This window comes from Pogona vitticeps, chromosome 6, assembly GCF_051106095.1.
Source record: "Pogona vitticeps strain Pit_001003342236 chromosome 6, PviZW2.1, whole genome shotgun sequence".
In the NCBI taxonomy this organism is placed as follows: domain Eukaryota; kingdom Metazoa; phylum Chordata; class Lepidosauria; order Squamata; family Agamidae; genus Pogona; species Pogona vitticeps.
Genome location: NC_135788.1, coordinates 82,364,841 through 82,381,368, shown reverse-complemented (window position 1 = coordinate 82,381,368; position 16,528 = coordinate 82,364,841). Strand labels below are relative to the sequence as shown.

Genomic DNA, 16,528 nt, shown 5'->3' with positions numbered 1-16,528 from the left:
AGACATTTTACTAGAACAGGGATTGCTCAGCCACCTTCAAGTTGCATTCAGTTGAAAATGATGCCAGCCCCTCCCCCATAGGCTGCACCAGGTATATACTAATCTGCATGAATAATTGCCCCCTTGAAAATTTACTTTATGGTGGCAAAAAGAGCAGCCACACAGATGAGAGAGGGGGGGAGAGAGAGAGAAAGCACTGACAAGGAGATGTCTGTCTCTTACTTGGCTCCCCTCCAAAGTGTCCAGACACTGGGGTATCTCCAGGGGAGAGGAGAGGGATCCTAAATATATACAGCATATGCACGTGGCAGACTGACTGGTAAGTGTCCCATGGAGTTTCCAGTGCCTAAAGGTCCTGCCAGTACAGTAATGCAGGATCACACGGCTTGTGCAAAAATTGCCTTTGTGCAAGCAGAGAACTCCAGGAAGAAGCTCAGCTCCCTCCTTGTGCAACAGCATCATCTGAGCAATACGATCCCATATAGTAATTGTATTTTTAATGATTATACAGTATATATTTTATATTGATTTTTATGTTGTAAGCCGCCCCAAGTAGACATGGTCTAGAGGGGTGGGGCATAAACAAACAAACAAACAAACAAACAAACAAACAAACAAATAAACAAACATTACCAGACTGCTAGGACCTCCTGTTCAGTGGAAGTTTAATAGGATGCTGACTATAATGTTGCAGAGGACCATATTATGAACATGAATAATGTCAACATCCTACTATGTATGTTGTTTTCTGACCAGAAAAGAATCTTGCAGATGCCCTTGTGTTGACATGTGCAAACTCTCATGTATGTATAAATGAAAAGATAAAACTCTTATTTCTGCTCTCCATCCGTTGCTACTACAACAAGATACTTACTTTAAAAAAATAACTTTTTTTGTTTTTCAACCCACATCACTAGTGTGGAATGAATAATATTATTACAGTGGGACTGGCAAGTCTCAGGCTGGCATCGTAGGGAATGGCGGCTTTTCTGGGCTTCCAGATGGGCAAACAAATTGCAGGGTGAGAAGCCTGTGAGGAAAGTTTGGTTTTGTGTGCGCACTTGAAGAGGAGGAGAAAGCGTGTGTGAGAGAGAAAGAGAGTGAAAGTGGTAGTGTGTGTCACTTTTAAAGTCTGGGCCCTCACATCCACCCTTTCTTTGCTCAGAGTCAACAAGATTTGGTGGCTCAGAGTGAAAAAGTTTGCAGGTGTGTTGCATTTGTGCAATGTCACCACCACCAAAAGTCAGAAGCAAAGGAAGAGGAGTAGGGGAATGTTGGTGGGTGCCAATTTATGAGATGAGATGGCTGGACAGTGTCTGCGAAGCAACCAACATGAATTTGACACAACTCCGGGAGGCAGTGGAAGATGGGGGGCCTGGCGTGCTCTGGTCCATGGGGTCACGAAGAGTCGGACACGACTGAACAACTAAACGACGCCGACGCCAATTTATTCTGCTACTTGAAGCCAGGCAGGAAGTCCATTTTCACAAACCTTCCCCCAACTTGCCTGCCACACTTCTGTGACACAATAAGACCCCTCCCCTGTGACAGCAGTAGGATCAAACCCCTGGTCTCGGGTTTGGTCCTGAAATCTATGTAAAGTGAAAGAAAAGCTATACTTTTCTAAGAGCAAGTAAGCAGGTAGGAGGCTTCCTCTTGATTGGGTGCACCACATATAAGCGGGGACAATTTAAACCTACTCCCGTATTCCTCTACATTTGTTCTCTCTCCCCCCTTAAAAACTGTAGCAAAAACTGTAATGCCGCCAATCACCATTTGGGGGTGCTCAAAGCTTGACACTAAAACTGCAAGATGGATGCCTTCCATTCAAGTGGCTCTGACCATTTCTGCCCGGCTTTAAGTTTTACAGATATGCCAGCAAGTGTTGGATATTTTGGGGAACTCATAATCTTACCTCACTAATCTAATTTTTTTGGTCATTGCTGCATTGTGATAGCAGTTTTAAAATTTTGTACCAAATCTCTGAAACTCCTGTGGTCAACATCCCCTTCAAATATCAAGAATGCTCCTAGACGAGGCTTGTTATATGTAGCTGCTCTGCCATATTCACAGAATTTTAGGAGAGGTCCAGCTATAGCCATCTTCCCCATGTTCAACCTTCTTATGTTTTGCCATCACTCTGTCTCTCCCTTTCTTACCAAACAGCATTCATTATGGAGGAAAGTGCAGGATAGTGCCACAGGGTGTCTTGACTGGTAAGGTTAGGAGCCTTTCAGCTGTTAGCACAATGACTAGAAAAACAGGAAGTGGGGATAAGGGAGAAATCACCTGAAATTGGAAATCTGAAATTAGAAAGGACTCATAGGAGGGGTTATACAAGACTAGCTGGATAGACAAAGGCCCATCCAGTTCAGTATTCCACTCTTGCAATGGTCAGACTGGAAAATCCACAAATGGAACATAAATACAGCAACAAGCTCATGCTATTTTTCTTCCAAAAATTAGACACCAGAGGCTTACTTCTTCTGATAATGAAGGTAATACACATCCATCCTCACTAGTACCACTGACAGCCTTGCCCTTGTTTAAATTGTCTTGACTCAACCATGAGCATAGCATGTTTATCCCCAATCCTATTTTGATTAGTCCTACCATTATTTAGCATTTACATATAGCATTGCAGTCTTACCCTATTTATTTATTTATTTATTTATTTATTTATTTATTTATTTATTTATTTATTTATTTATTTATTTATTTATTTATTTATTTATTTATTTATTTATTTAATATCCCGCCCATCTGGTCTGGTCGACCACTCTGGGCGGCTTACAATAAAATATACAATAAACCATAGAATATACAAAAAAATTACAATAAACCATAAAGATTTAACAGATATAAGTGCTTACCATGGTTAAATAAGCACAAAAGACAAATAAAAACAAAGCAAAGCAACAACAATAATAGAGCTATGAGATGACCAATAAAAGCAGAGTCTTCAGTGTTATTCACCTAAATTTCTAATGTTTACCCCTGTGCAGCCAGTGCTTGCCTATCATAGGATAGGAAGCACCTTCTGATAACAAGAGCTATTAACCTGTTAGCTGAGCTTGTAATGCCAATATGTACCATCTTTCTTGGGAGCCATATTCAGACATTATAGTGAGGAAAGGTACCACCCATGTTAGGAGCTGGGCAACTTGCTAAAGAGGATGATCTACCCTCTATGCATGAAGGCTCACCATGCATGTAAAGAGGAAGCTCATGGTTTACTCATGGTTAAGAAGGCAGTAACAGAGGATATTGGTAGCAGTACTGACATGAGGGGAAAATGGGCTGAAGATTAGAGATATGGAAGAGAGCGTCCCCCCCTTTTCCTGCCTCTCTGGGGCTCTAGTGTTGACTATAATGGTTGTTCACAAAGTGATTGGTGGTATTGTACATATCCTGGCATTTATAAGGTCACAAACGCATACCATGTGATTCTAAGAGAAACTTTATCTTATTTCAAGCTGCAGAAAATAGAATGGAGCCTCATGATGAACTATCACCAGTGATCTGGCTAACAGGAAGGTCACCCACAGCCTTCTAAATAGTTTGATCATTTCTCTTTCCTTCTAACAAGCTGCTGTGTCTGTTCCTACTCACCCCCTTTTGCTCCTCAAGTTCCAGGGCCAGGTTTCATTTCTGCAACTGTTCAGGGCTTTAATAGGCTTCACCTGCCACAGATACATTCATTCTCCCCAAAACATGAGGCCATTCAGAATCTTTTCCAGCAGAGCTCCCAGTATTTAATAGTTTCCTTTTACAGAATTCAACTGAAGAGCTGCAGACTGACATGGAAACAGCTGAGGAGCCTTGTTCAGTATGCTATTTTTTAATGGCAGCTGTCGATTCGTTTTGGTCTGTCTATGTAACTCTATTCCAATGATACTGCAGCCTCTGGCAGATAACATTAGACCCAGATTGACCACTGCTATTGGAAATGAATGCTCCAAATTATAAGCAAATACTCGTACCTGCTATGTCCAGTGAGCAAGCAAGCAAAACTAGTTTCACAATACTTTTGAGATCTTAACCACAATTAGTTTAAAAGTTAAGCATGGTTAATGTATTGCTGCCCTTTCATGGCTTGCTGCCTTGTCGTGGCGAAGGGGCTTGAGTAACTCACAGAAGCTATGGGCTATGCCGTGCAGGGCCACCCAAGATGGACAGGTCATAGTGGAGAGTTCCGACTAAACGCAATCCACCTGGAGTAGGAACTGGCAATGCCACTCCAGTATCTTTGCCAAGAACACCCCATGATCAGAAACAAAAGGCTAAAAGATATGACGCTGGAAGATGGGCCCCTCAGGTCGAAAGGCGTCCAACATGCTACTGAGGAAGAGCGGAGAACAAGTGCAAGTAGCTCCAGAGCTAATGAAGTGGTTGGGCCAAAGCCGAAAGGACGCTCAGCTGTGGACGTGCCTGGAAGTGAAAGGAAAGTCCGATGCTGCAAAGAAAAATACTGCATAGGAACCTGGAATGTAAGATCTATGAACCTTGGGAAGCTGGAGGTGGTCAAACAGGAGATGGCAAGAATAAACATTGACATCCTGGGCATCGGTGAACTAAAATGGACAGGAATGGGCGAATTCAACACAGATGATTATCATATCTACTACTGTGGGCAAGAATCCCGTAGAAGCTCTGCCTGAGTAAGGTCAATTATAGACCATCCTGGAAACTGAATGTTGTTTTAATTATGACATGTAAATATAGAGACAACATATACATGTCTGATAGTTGGCATTCTTTGTATTTTCAATGCCTTTGTATTACAATAGCTGGGTCTTACAGAAATTTAGGTTTTCAAATATTTGATGCTACATGACTATGATCATATAAGGTCTCAAAAACGGCTAGGGTAGGGAGAGGAAGGGGGCAGGGGATAGGCTGTGGGGGTGGGTGGCTGCCTATCAGCTCGCCGATCAACTGATTGGCGGGCTGGTAGGCAGATTGGGAAAGCCATAGGAAGAGAGGGAAAGCTAGCTTCATATGGGGGATGAATAAAAATGGGGAAATATTCATCCCTTCATATTTGTGGGGGTCTCTGGAACCCAAAAATATAAAGTGACAAATATTTAACAAATCAGCAATTTCTGACAAATATTGCAATCCTTTTTTTATTCATCTCCATGTCTAGTTGAAATCATGTCTAGCTGAAATCAACAATGGCACATAAGAGCGATGGTGATACCTTAATCCATAAAAACGTGTTGTGGTTCAGCCAAACTAAAATTTAACACCCTGATAAAGGGACATCGTGGCGCTGCAGGTTAACCACAGAAGCCTCTGTGCTGCAAGGTCGAAGGACCAGCAGTGGTAAGATCAAATCCACACGACGGAGTGAGCGCCTGTCTCTTGTCCCAGCTCCTGCCAACCTAGCAGATCAAAAGCATGCAACTACGAGTAGATAAATAGGTACCACCACAGTGGGAAGGTAACGGCATTCCATGTCTAGTCGCGCTGGCCACGTGACCATGGACAAACGCTTTATGGCTTGGAACCAGGGATGAGCACTGCCCCCTAGAGTCGGACGCGACTGGACTAAAGGTCAAGGGGAACCTTTACCTTTACCTTTACCTTAAAGGTAATTAGTGCTGAAGACCTCCCCTCCCCAAATATATTTATCCCTTTATTCAAGCTCACTCTAGAAGCTCTATTATTGTTGGCTGCAAAACATAATCCACATTAGTCTTTCAACTCCTCACTCTCATTTGTGATGCCAGGGGACTAGATGGGCTTGCCCTTAAAAGGTTCTATGTTAACACGATATTTTTCGATGGTGAATTATCTTTCAGATGGAAGTTGCCAGATATGGGAAAGCTATGACGTGATCCAGCCAGGAGTCTAAATCCACCATCACCTCTGTCCCCATGGTTACAGTTTCCTCTCATTGACTGGGATCAAATATTAAAAAAACCCATCACAACTTAATCTTGGTCAAAGCAAGAAGTGTCTTGCTCACAGTATAGTAAGTGGGGAGGGGAGGAAATCAGTGGTTATCAGAAGGGTTCTATATGTGTGGAAAGGGAAAATTCTTAGCTGTGCAAAATAAAATAGAAGAAAAATCATGAAGTGCTGCTTTACCCATTTGTACAAATTAATCATAAACCATGGACTCACATGGGTGGCCTCTATTGTTTTTTTAATGGTGGAAGCATAGGTTTTCATTTATTTCTACTTTTCTGCCACGGTACAGAAATGGCATTGGTCACCCTGTTTAATACCTTCCGAGGGAGGCTGACAGGGGCAAAATGTCTTCGTTGGTCCTCCTCGATATCTCAGCCACCTTCGATACCGTTGACCATGGTATCCTCCTGGGGAGACTCTCCGAGCTGGGAATTGGTGGTCTGGCGCTTGCCTGGCTCCGATCCTTCTTGGAGGACTGTTCTCAGAGAGTACAGCTTGGGCAGAGTTTTTCGGCCCCATGGAACCTCAATTGTGGAGTTCCGCAGGGCTTGATTATCTCCCCAATGCTGTTTAATATCTATATGAGGCCACTGGGTGGGATCATCAGGGGGTGTGGGGCTCCATGCCATCAGTACGCTGATGACACCCAGCTCTACATTTCCTTTTCTCCAACCACAGTGGATGCCGTTCCGACCCTTCAGTGCTGCCTGGAGGCTGTACTGCAATGGATGCAGGAGAATGGACCGAGGCTGAACCCGGACAAGATGGAGGTCATGAGGGTGGGTGGCCCCTCCATTGGTGGTTTGGAAGACTCCCTCTCTTTTGGGGGAGTGACTCTCACCGCAAAGAGTGATGTTAGAGTTTGGGGGTCCATCTGGATCCGGCGCTTGCCATGGAAACCCAGGTGGCGTCAGTGGTCCGCTCCGCCTATTTCCATCTGTGGTGGATTGCCCAGCTGCATCCCTATCTTGACGTTGGCGCTCTCACCACTTTGGTACATGTGCTTATAATCTCGAGATTAGACTACTGCAATGCATTCTATGTGGGGCTACCTTTGAGATTGATGTGGAAGCTTCAAATGGTGCAGAATGCAGCGGCCAGACTTCTCAGTGGGATGAGAAAATATCAGCATATTTCCCCCACTCTGGCTGCCTTGCATTGGCTGCCGGTTCATTTCTGCATTGATTTCAAAGTGTTAATGATGACATATAAAGCCCTAAATGGTTTAGGACCTCGCTATCTAGTGGAATGGCTCTCCCCCCAGATCTACCCGTATCACTCGTTCTAGCCAGGAAGGGCGGCTGAGCGGCCTAACGCCAAGGGAGGCCCGGAGAGAAAGAACAAGAAACCGGGCCTTCACGGCAGTGGCCCTTTGACTTTGAAACAGTCGCCCCTCAGAGATCTGTCTGGCTCCCTCACTGGGTGTTTTTAAGAGCCAGCTTAAGACCTGGCTCTTTAGGCAGGCTTTCCCTCCTGTCATCACTTGATTATTATTCTCCCCCCCCCCATCTTGAACTATATTATTACTGTTGCTTTTTATTTTTATTAAATAAATAAATAAATAACTTGTTTTGCTCTATCCAGTTTGAGTTTGTCATTCAAATCATGAGTTATTGCCAGTGGTGGTTGTCATTAGCCAAGCATTGTCCCACCTTAGCCTATCCCCAAGTAACCCCACTCCCACTTGTCTCTTTAGTGAAAGGTTGGGGGAGGGTCCACCTCCAGGGTGCATGCATGAAGCTTGCTTGCCTGCTTATGCATGTGAATGTGTGTGCATGTACATGCATACAGATGTGTTGATACCCCCCCATTGCCCCTAGCTGTCTGTCACTGCTGGTTTCTGTGCTATGTCACCTGCCCACCAACCACACTGAACTCCAGCTGCCAGAAGTTTTTGAGAAAGAATCCTCCATGATCCTTTCATATCTGGAAATGGTAAATACTGTACTCTTAACTATTCTTTTCCTATTCTTTTCAACACCATTCCTGCTTCCATGGAGTCTTCTCTTCTCTTGATATGTCCAAAGTACAGTGTACTTTGTGTTCAGTGTAAGAACAGCAAAAGCCTCTGGTCCTGGTACACAATTTGAAAACAAGGGTAGGCAATGCCTTTATAGGACTACTACAATCTCACAAACAAGTTCCAGCTTCCAAATCCATCACACTTGGCAGAGCAAGAGGATGGAACTCATATCAATCGATCAATTGATCGATCGATCCAAATCCTCAAACTCTAATATATATCACCAGGGATCAAACCTGAAACCTGTCACCCTGTATTGATTCTGCAATGATGCAGCTTCCATTTTGGAACTTTGTTCCCATAAACAAGCTGGGCTGCTACATTAAGCCATGCTTTCCTATCCTCACAGCTCGTAATGCTCAGCTTTGTGAGCTAACAGGACTTGGAAGCTAAGACACATTTATGAGATTTTAGTGTTCTCATAAAAATATCACTCCTCACTTTACAATTGGCCTCAAGTTAATTACAGTATTTTCTTTCTAGAGAGAATTTCTAGTGAAAATTTAGGCTAATCTAGAACCTACTACTTTTGCCTTTCTAGTTGTCTACTATTTGGCTTGAATTGCTTCTGTGCCTCCCAGGTCTGCTTTCTTTCTTGCCCAACTTTTCACATCTGTTTGTGGTAATCAAAAATACCACAGTATGGATGATCTTGTTCTTGGTCTCTCACAACACATCTGTACATTTAAGAATCTTTACTTTACTTGTTCTTGCATCACTGCCCTTCCAAGTTTCATTTTAGGCCGTCTCTACTATATTGTTTTTCTGTGAAAGAGACACCTCCCCCACTTCCCAACAACCACCATTCTGTCCTTTTCCATTATTTTGGTATAATGCTTGTTAAAATGTGTCATATTTAATGTGCTAGCTTTTCAAGTTGGGAAAAGCTAGCTTTCCTCAGCACTTGTTGCCATGCTACCAGGGAAGATAACTGTTTGCATCTGGATTTAAAATATTTGCATGGCCTGCTTGGTTTCCGAAATAAGATCATGTGACTCCAATTATTCCCAAGTCCATTTCTTCCTGACCTAGTTTTGGTAGTTCCTGCCACTGGAATCTGAACTTTGACTTCAGTCAGCTGACAGAGGCATGCCACTAAGGGCCTGAGCTGCCTGTCTCATTTTGCAACCGTCATAAAACAGACCTCTTTCCACACTTAACTGGCGGAAAGTGGTAAATTACTTATGTTAAATCCGGACATTGACACTTCGGGTGAACCAGTCAGGTGATAATGACACTTCTCCAGGCATATTTTGTTTAACTGGGCTGTAACATTATCTGCCCTAACAGAGCTGGAGGTACCTGTGTATCTAAACATAGTCTACCTTCTATATGGTGAGTGGAAAAACTGATGACAGTATTCCATATAGTGTTCTCCAGACAACATTGTGAGAAAGCAAGTGCCCCTATTTGGCAGCCTATCCATGACAGAGAGCCCCATGGAAACTGATGGACTAACCAGGATCGACCAGTCAATGCTACAAAGTCTGTGTGGAGATAGTGCAGCCATGTGGTCAAGTGCGAGGGGGCTGCGCTCAACAATCTGGCTTCACAGACTATATTTTAAAGGGAAATGTGACATTTCTATAATTAACACATGTCCTTTCCCACAAAGGGACATTCTCAGAGATACATGTCTCACAATCAGAGATGGAAATTAAAATGACATTTTCTTTCCAATGACCAATCACAAAACAAAGCATGCTAAATGGAAGATCGGTACGTGGCGGAAATCGCATGCTATGGCAAACAAGATTGCTATTTTTACACCGCAACAAATATTCCCATGATGGTCCCACTGTCTAGTTAGATCCCATCAGCTGGTAAAAATAGGCTCTTAGGCCTAAACATATCTCTGTCCATATTTTGCTTTAATATTTTCTATGCCATTGTGGTCCCGACTTGGAAGACGCTGCATGTCAGTGTATTATCAGTTTAATTTATAGTAGTTGAAATTTTGTGTAGCTGCACTACCAAAGTCTGTATGGTAATATCATTTTAAAAACAGTACCACTCCAACAGGGCCTCCTTTAATTACCATGGCACCACAGTACTGATCACTCATTGAGCAGCCATGACAACTCCTATGTACTGTATTAAGACAGCTCTTTCCACATGGGGTTTCATGCTCATTGTGATTGCTCATAGATGCTTTGCCTTATGGCACATTATTCAACTGTTGAAAACTTTGTAGGATAGTTGTGTATATTATGAAGTGTTCCAGCTTTGTTGCTCTTTCACTGTTCCTAAACCCGCCTGACTACTTATTTCTATTGCTGCCCAGACATAAAGATTTTACCTGCCCATAATGGGTTTGTACTCCCTCATATTTGGGCTATAGGCTTAGCTAAACAAACCATTCCTCTCCCACTCTCTTTTATGGTCTGCATAAGTGTGACCAAAGGAGCACAGATAATCCATTTAATCTGAATAAACACCAATGCTTTAAACAGTCTCTTAACCCTCAGATTACCATCTGTTCTGTTTCATATATAATTACGTAAAATACTTCATTATGGCTGAGGAAAGGTGCCTTTACATTATTACACATCCAGATTTAGTGTCATATTATACCCTTGTATACAATTTCCCTTTTTCTCAAAATTCAAAATAAAAGATTGTGGGTGATCATGGAACAAAGGAAGCTAATTGCCTTAGAACAAAGGAGTCGGCAGCAGGGATGTCCAGCGGAGCCTACTGGCAACGCCCTGAGACTTCTTTTATTTACTTTACATTGTTACATTATCATGTGAAAACTTTAGAAAGCATTTGATTTCTTCTTTATGTAGTAGAACAATGTGGTCCTTACCTGGGATAAGGAAAGGAGCAGGGAGATCATAGCCTGAAACTTTATGTGACAAAAATGACTAGGCTGTTTCTAATAATTGCTACTTATTGTTAGTGTACTGGATTCTCAGCATGGTGGATAGTGATGGACTAAGACTCTGGAGAACAGACTTCTAATCTCCACTCGGCCATGGGAACTCACTGTGGAAGTGAAACTGGTAAAACCACTCTTTAAATAGCTCAATTACCTTAAAAGCCCTACGACTGCTATATATTGGTTCTGACTTGACAGCACATAACACACACATTGTTAGTACTAATATTTTAGTACTACTGGTGGTAGTATTTAGAAGGTATAAAACAATCGAAATGGCAAAAGCACAGCCATTCCAATTCTGTTTCCTTTAATCTGCCCAGCAGCCACTTCTGCTGCTGTTTGGAGAAGTGCAAATAGTGCCCCCTCCCCCTTTTAGGCAGTGCTAGGATTTAACAGGATTTTTAAAAACCTTCAAACTGACTAGGAGAGCCAAAGAGCAAAACAAGACAGCCTAGCTTGTGCTATCCATCACGTTATAACGACAAGCCCCTTTCCCCACCCCTTGGTGCCTTTCTTTTACCACCTCTTCTGTAACATTCTGAAACTCTTTCTTCTCCACTCCCACATTGTTTTGCTCCTTTTTACATTATCATTTCATCTTCACCCCATTACGCTTTGCCAGATGCAGAAATATTTAATAAGCAAGGTCTTTTCTGCTGGGTGTTTTGGGTTTTTTTGACTGGTAGTTTAGCATTAATTAAGAACTTCCTGGGAAATGTTTATTGCCTTGGTACAAAGTGAAAAACACAAAGGCGCCCCCCCCCCCCAAAACTGGCTTTTTAAAAGAGTGTAAAGCCATAGGAAAAACTACTGAACATATCAGATCAAGCTTTGTGTTATCTGTGTTGGGACTGGGGGGGGGGGGACACACAACAAAATCAACAGTGCAGAAGCTGGCACTTTTTTGGGGAACCTTTGCCCCACCTGAAAAGCCCAAAGTCAACAAATCTGGTTTTTGTGCTCTTCCTCCTAAGACAGGTATGTGGGACCTTTGGCTCTCCAGATTGCTTCCAGTGTGTGTATTCAGATCACACAGCTACACGCTTAATCCTGTACACAAACAAAGGGGAAAAGATTTCCAAGAAAGTAGCCTTACGAGTCTGTTTCAGCATGTTGGCAAAATAAAAGGGGAATAAGGAAAAAGAGGACAGGGAGGCCAAGGAAAAAAGCACAAAATACGGTGGCATTTTATAGACTAACAGGCATATTTCAGTGGGAGGTTTTCTGGATCAATATCCACTTCTTCAGACACAGGGAGTGCAGATTATTGTCCTCTGAATTTTATACATTTCTCCATGACCAAGCAAAGGTATAGATGATAGACCAAGTGACAATGGTGTGTTCACACCAGAAGGTTGCTTACCTGTAACAGTAGTTCTTTAAGTGGTCATCTGTGAATTCACACAAATGGGTTCTTTCTGTGCCTGCGCTGACATCTTCTGAGCCTTCTACAGCTTAAAACAGACCAGTTAATCCATCCCTCCCCCAATGCTCTGCCAACACCCTCTAATTCTCAGTTCTCCAGTCCACTGCTGAAAGAGAACAAACTGAAGGGAGGATAGGTGAGTTGTGTGAATTCACAGGTGACTACTTGAAGAATTAGTTACAGCTAAGCAACTTGCCCTTCTTTTTTGTGGTCTCTGTGATTCACACCAGTGGGTGACTGGCATGCTTGGGATGTCATGGCAACACATGGGAGACCATTGCCCTGCCAAATGAGGAATCAACATTTGCCCTGATATCCAGTCTGTAATATCTGACAAATGTCGATGGCTGAGACCATGTTGTCACTTTACAAATGTCGGCCAATTTGGAGTCCTTTAAGAAGGCAGTGGATGCAGTGACATCCCTTGTGCAGTGACCATTTAAAAATGTGGGAAATGGCTTTCTGGCCGATTGGTAAGATAGGGTTTCCAGGGTGTGTGTTCAGAGGAGGAAGATGTCATGTCCCTGGAGTCTGACTTCGGTGTTATAGCAGGAACTGATGCAGATTTTTCAGATAAGTTGTTTTGAAAGGTTAGAAGGATTTATCTTTCACAGGTTCGTGCTCCTTCTCTGCATGGCTGTGCAGTCTCTTCTTCCCTCTTGTTATCAGTAGAGGCAGAAGCCCACTTAGTTGGTTCAGTATAGGTGCAAACCTGCTTCTTTTGGACTTCCAAAAGAAGTCTCTTGATTTAATGCCTGAACCGGATCTGTTTCTGGAATTAAAAACAGAGGGTTCATTTCCTGCTTCCAGATGCTGGAAAGGCTTTGATGTGAGAGAGTGGGACACCTAGGATTAGTTTGCTGCCTTTCAATACTGAGAAGGTTTTGGTGTCAGACAGCGGGAAACCAACTGATTCGAAGGACACCAAGATCAATCTAGGTGTTTGAGCCCCTCTTCAAAGCTCTTGGTATCAAAGACCTGGTAGGATGGAATCAAGAGAAACAGAGCTCAGATTTCTTACAGGTATTGCTTGTTGAACTGGGAACCTCAAAACTGTGGTGCATTTACTGTGATCAGAATGCTGTCTTGTAGATCAAGGCCTGTCCATGAGCATATTGGGCTACCATCAGGGAGAACCTTGATGACCCATGGAGAGATTCTGCATGCATTCCTCTCTGCACCTTCTAGTACTCAAGACAGAGTGGTGGGTAATACCATTCTGGGTCTGGATAGAATTGAGGCATCTGTCAAAAAACAAAACAAAGTGGATACATTGATTCCAGCATCAGGTAAGTATGTGAGGGCTGGTGAGAAGACTGTAGTATTTTCTGGTGTGGTCCTTTATCCTTAACCATCAATGCTGAATCAGACGAGGAATGATCAGCTCACTTTTGGAATCAAGGTGAGTCTCCGTGTATAACTTTCTTCAGGCTCTGTTGGAGCATAGTTCATTCAGGGTCCACTGGGTCATCTGTCTCCACTCCAGTGAGTGGCTGAAAACAAGAGACAGGGTGTTGTCTGTGAGAGATCTCCTCTTCAGAGACTGGCCCCTGAGCTTGATGTTAAAAGGTTTTGGCTGAAAGGAAGGGAATGTTGATCATGCAAACCCACAAAAGAATCCTCATAATATATGTACGCTTCAGTAATAGGCTCCCAAGAAAGTCGGCATGGTATTCTGCATAGGATGTTTTTCCTAAATTTTGCTTAAATCATACCTTCCTTGTGAACACAGGGGCTGAAACATGACAACTCAAGTGTATGTTTAAAACTTATCAAACGGTACTATACAAAGTACAAGTGTCAACTGTAAAACTTCTACAAAAGGTTGCTTTTTAATATCTCACCTTGTTTAGGTCCCCCTCCCCCATGAAGCTATGAAAATGAAGTAAACTGTACAATTTTCACATTTGTGTTTCTCTCTGGAAATTCTTTGGATATGTACATACATAAATGTATCTGGAACAAAGAAAAAGAGTTTTATTTTCCAGTGGTCCAACAAAACATACTTTATTCAAGGCCACAGCATTAAATTCTCTGTGTTCAACAGGCAACAGTCACTTCAGTCCACAAAGATTAATCAGAGCTAGGTGTTTTAAATGCAAGAACTCACACATAATATCACACTTTCTCACAAGTGGCTCTTGGAGGCTCTAGTACAGCAAGACTTTGTCAGTCTGTGTCCCTGTCTTAACAGTTCTAGGGCAGAAATGCATGTTGCAAAAAAGAAGCAAAAAACACCAAGGTACCATAAAACCAACACTAGGTTGACTTTCCCAAACCTTCGGCATGTTTCTTTTTGGACTGCAACTCCCAGAATCCTTCAGCCAGATTGTGGGAGTTGTAACACAAAAACTGAATTTCCCATGCTCAAGATATGACGTTCTCCTCCTCAGCAATGTCTACCTCAACTTAGGTGTTCTGATATCATTATAGTAAACACTCCTCTGGTGCTCTTCCATATTGTTTTCTACAATTCACTGGAGAGCTCTTGAACTAAGGATAGCAAGCCACATGGCAGGCTGAGGTAGACATTACAGAAGAGGAAGAGGGGGACCTTGTGAGGCCAGCATTTATCGCAACAGCTCTGCTTCCTTTAAACTTTAATCTTTTTGTATTAAAGTAGGTGCTTAATCAAACACATAACAAGAACTTCAGTGCAGTATCAGGTTGTTCCAACCTTAGGTTGGACTTTAATTATAACACTCTCTGAAGGAGACAATCTGTTAAAGGCAAATAAAGCAAGAGCCAAGATCTGGTATTAATCTTCTGAGATTCCCCCCAAGCAACCTCTACCACAAACATTTGCTAATTGACAAGTAAAGAAAGCCACATACCATTCTTTCTTCATGGCAGACTGCCCATTAAACCTTCATTTGTCATACACAAGTTGCTGAGAACTCAGCCCATTAAACCTTCATTTGTCATACACAAGTTGCTGAGAAATCAGTGGCCACAGCACTTCTGCCATGAAAACTTCCATGTTTTTCCCCTCCTTTTGTAGAAGCCCTAATAATTTTGCATTAAAAACACATTCTCAAGTGAATATGCCTATATGAGCAAATATTCCTGGGGCAACGAATTCCAGCTGCTTTGTTACTACAAAGCTTCACTTTGGTCCTTTCTAATGTAGATTTTGGCCATTGCTGAAATTTGAAATGGTTGATCAGAAGAAACAGCAGGAGGAGCAAAAACTTGGGAGTTGCAGGTAAGAAGGAGAACAGACCATGGCGCTTTTAGTGAAACAAAGTGGTTCATAAAAGCAAGCACAATTTTTGGCTTAAAGTTCTTTGATTAGGAGTCATCATACAGAGGGTTGTTGTAGTTTCCCCAGGATCCATAGTCATGATCATCAAAGAGTCTTCCATATGAGGAATGCCTGCAGAGGAAAAAAGGGACAGCGACTTACTCTGGTTATCTCATGCTTATTGCTGGACCTACTTCACAGGCCCTGCTATTTACAGGACACAGAAAGAGAGGGAGTCTTGGATCATGACCAGCACACCACCAGGAAATAAAGCCCTCTGGTATCCCCCCTTTACTCTTTTGGCAACTGGCTTTTATTACTGAAACCAGTAGGCTGATTAAACCTCTCTAACAGATGCTAGTTGCCTTGATTAATGGGCATCACCCACATCACAATTCTTTCTCATTTCCACCCTGCTAGCAGTTTCAGAAATGATACTGAAGACTGACACAAACACAATGCAGCTCACTCTGGCCCACTATCAGGATGAAAAGCTGCCAGGAAATCACTCCCCTTCCCGCAAAAGCACTTTGTGCCAAGAGATGACACTTTAAAAGTGAACAGCAGTCGCAAGGCGGTAGAGACCCAGCAGCTCCCCGCCAGCTGTAATTTGCTTCAGGAAAGAGGCTCCTGATGTAACAAATAAGCCTGAGTGGATATAGAAAGCTACTGGCCACTCTAGGTGCACTATGCTGGGAGCTGAAGTCTTAAAAAAGGAACCTCTCTCACCTCTGATAGAAACAGGTTACAAAGGAAGAAAGACAAGTAAGAGATTTGTGTTAATACAGAGAACATTGTGTGGGTTATGTGTTGCCCAGACAGAAAAGAATACTATGGGTGCATTGCAGAGAGATTTTTTTCAAAAAGCAAATATTAGGTACATAGTTTTCTGGAATGAACCAGCCCTAAAAGGAAGTAAAGATCAAATTATATAAGATACCAAGCTCCACATTTAAAAAGAGTGTGCCTTTAAGTGGTGAAAGACTTCTTGGTTGTCTTTGCACAAGATTTTCTCACTTCTGCATCTTACAT

At 42.6% G+C, this 16,528-nt stretch overlaps 1 long non-coding RNA gene across 1 annotated transcript; it reads right to left on the bottom strand.

The window, feature by feature from the left end:
• Nucleotides 1–14,227: 14,227 nt before the first annotated feature.
• LOC140708389 (uncharacterized) lies at nucleotides 14,228–15,546 on the bottom strand. Its single transcript, XR_012088547.2, has 2 exons — nucleotides 15,165–15,546; nucleotides 14,228–15,119 (listed from the first exon to the last, which is right to left on the bottom strand). It is a non-coding gene; the product is annotated as an uncharacterized LOC140708389 (long non-coding RNA).
• Between the last annotated feature and the right edge of the window lie 982 nt (nucleotides 15,547–16,528).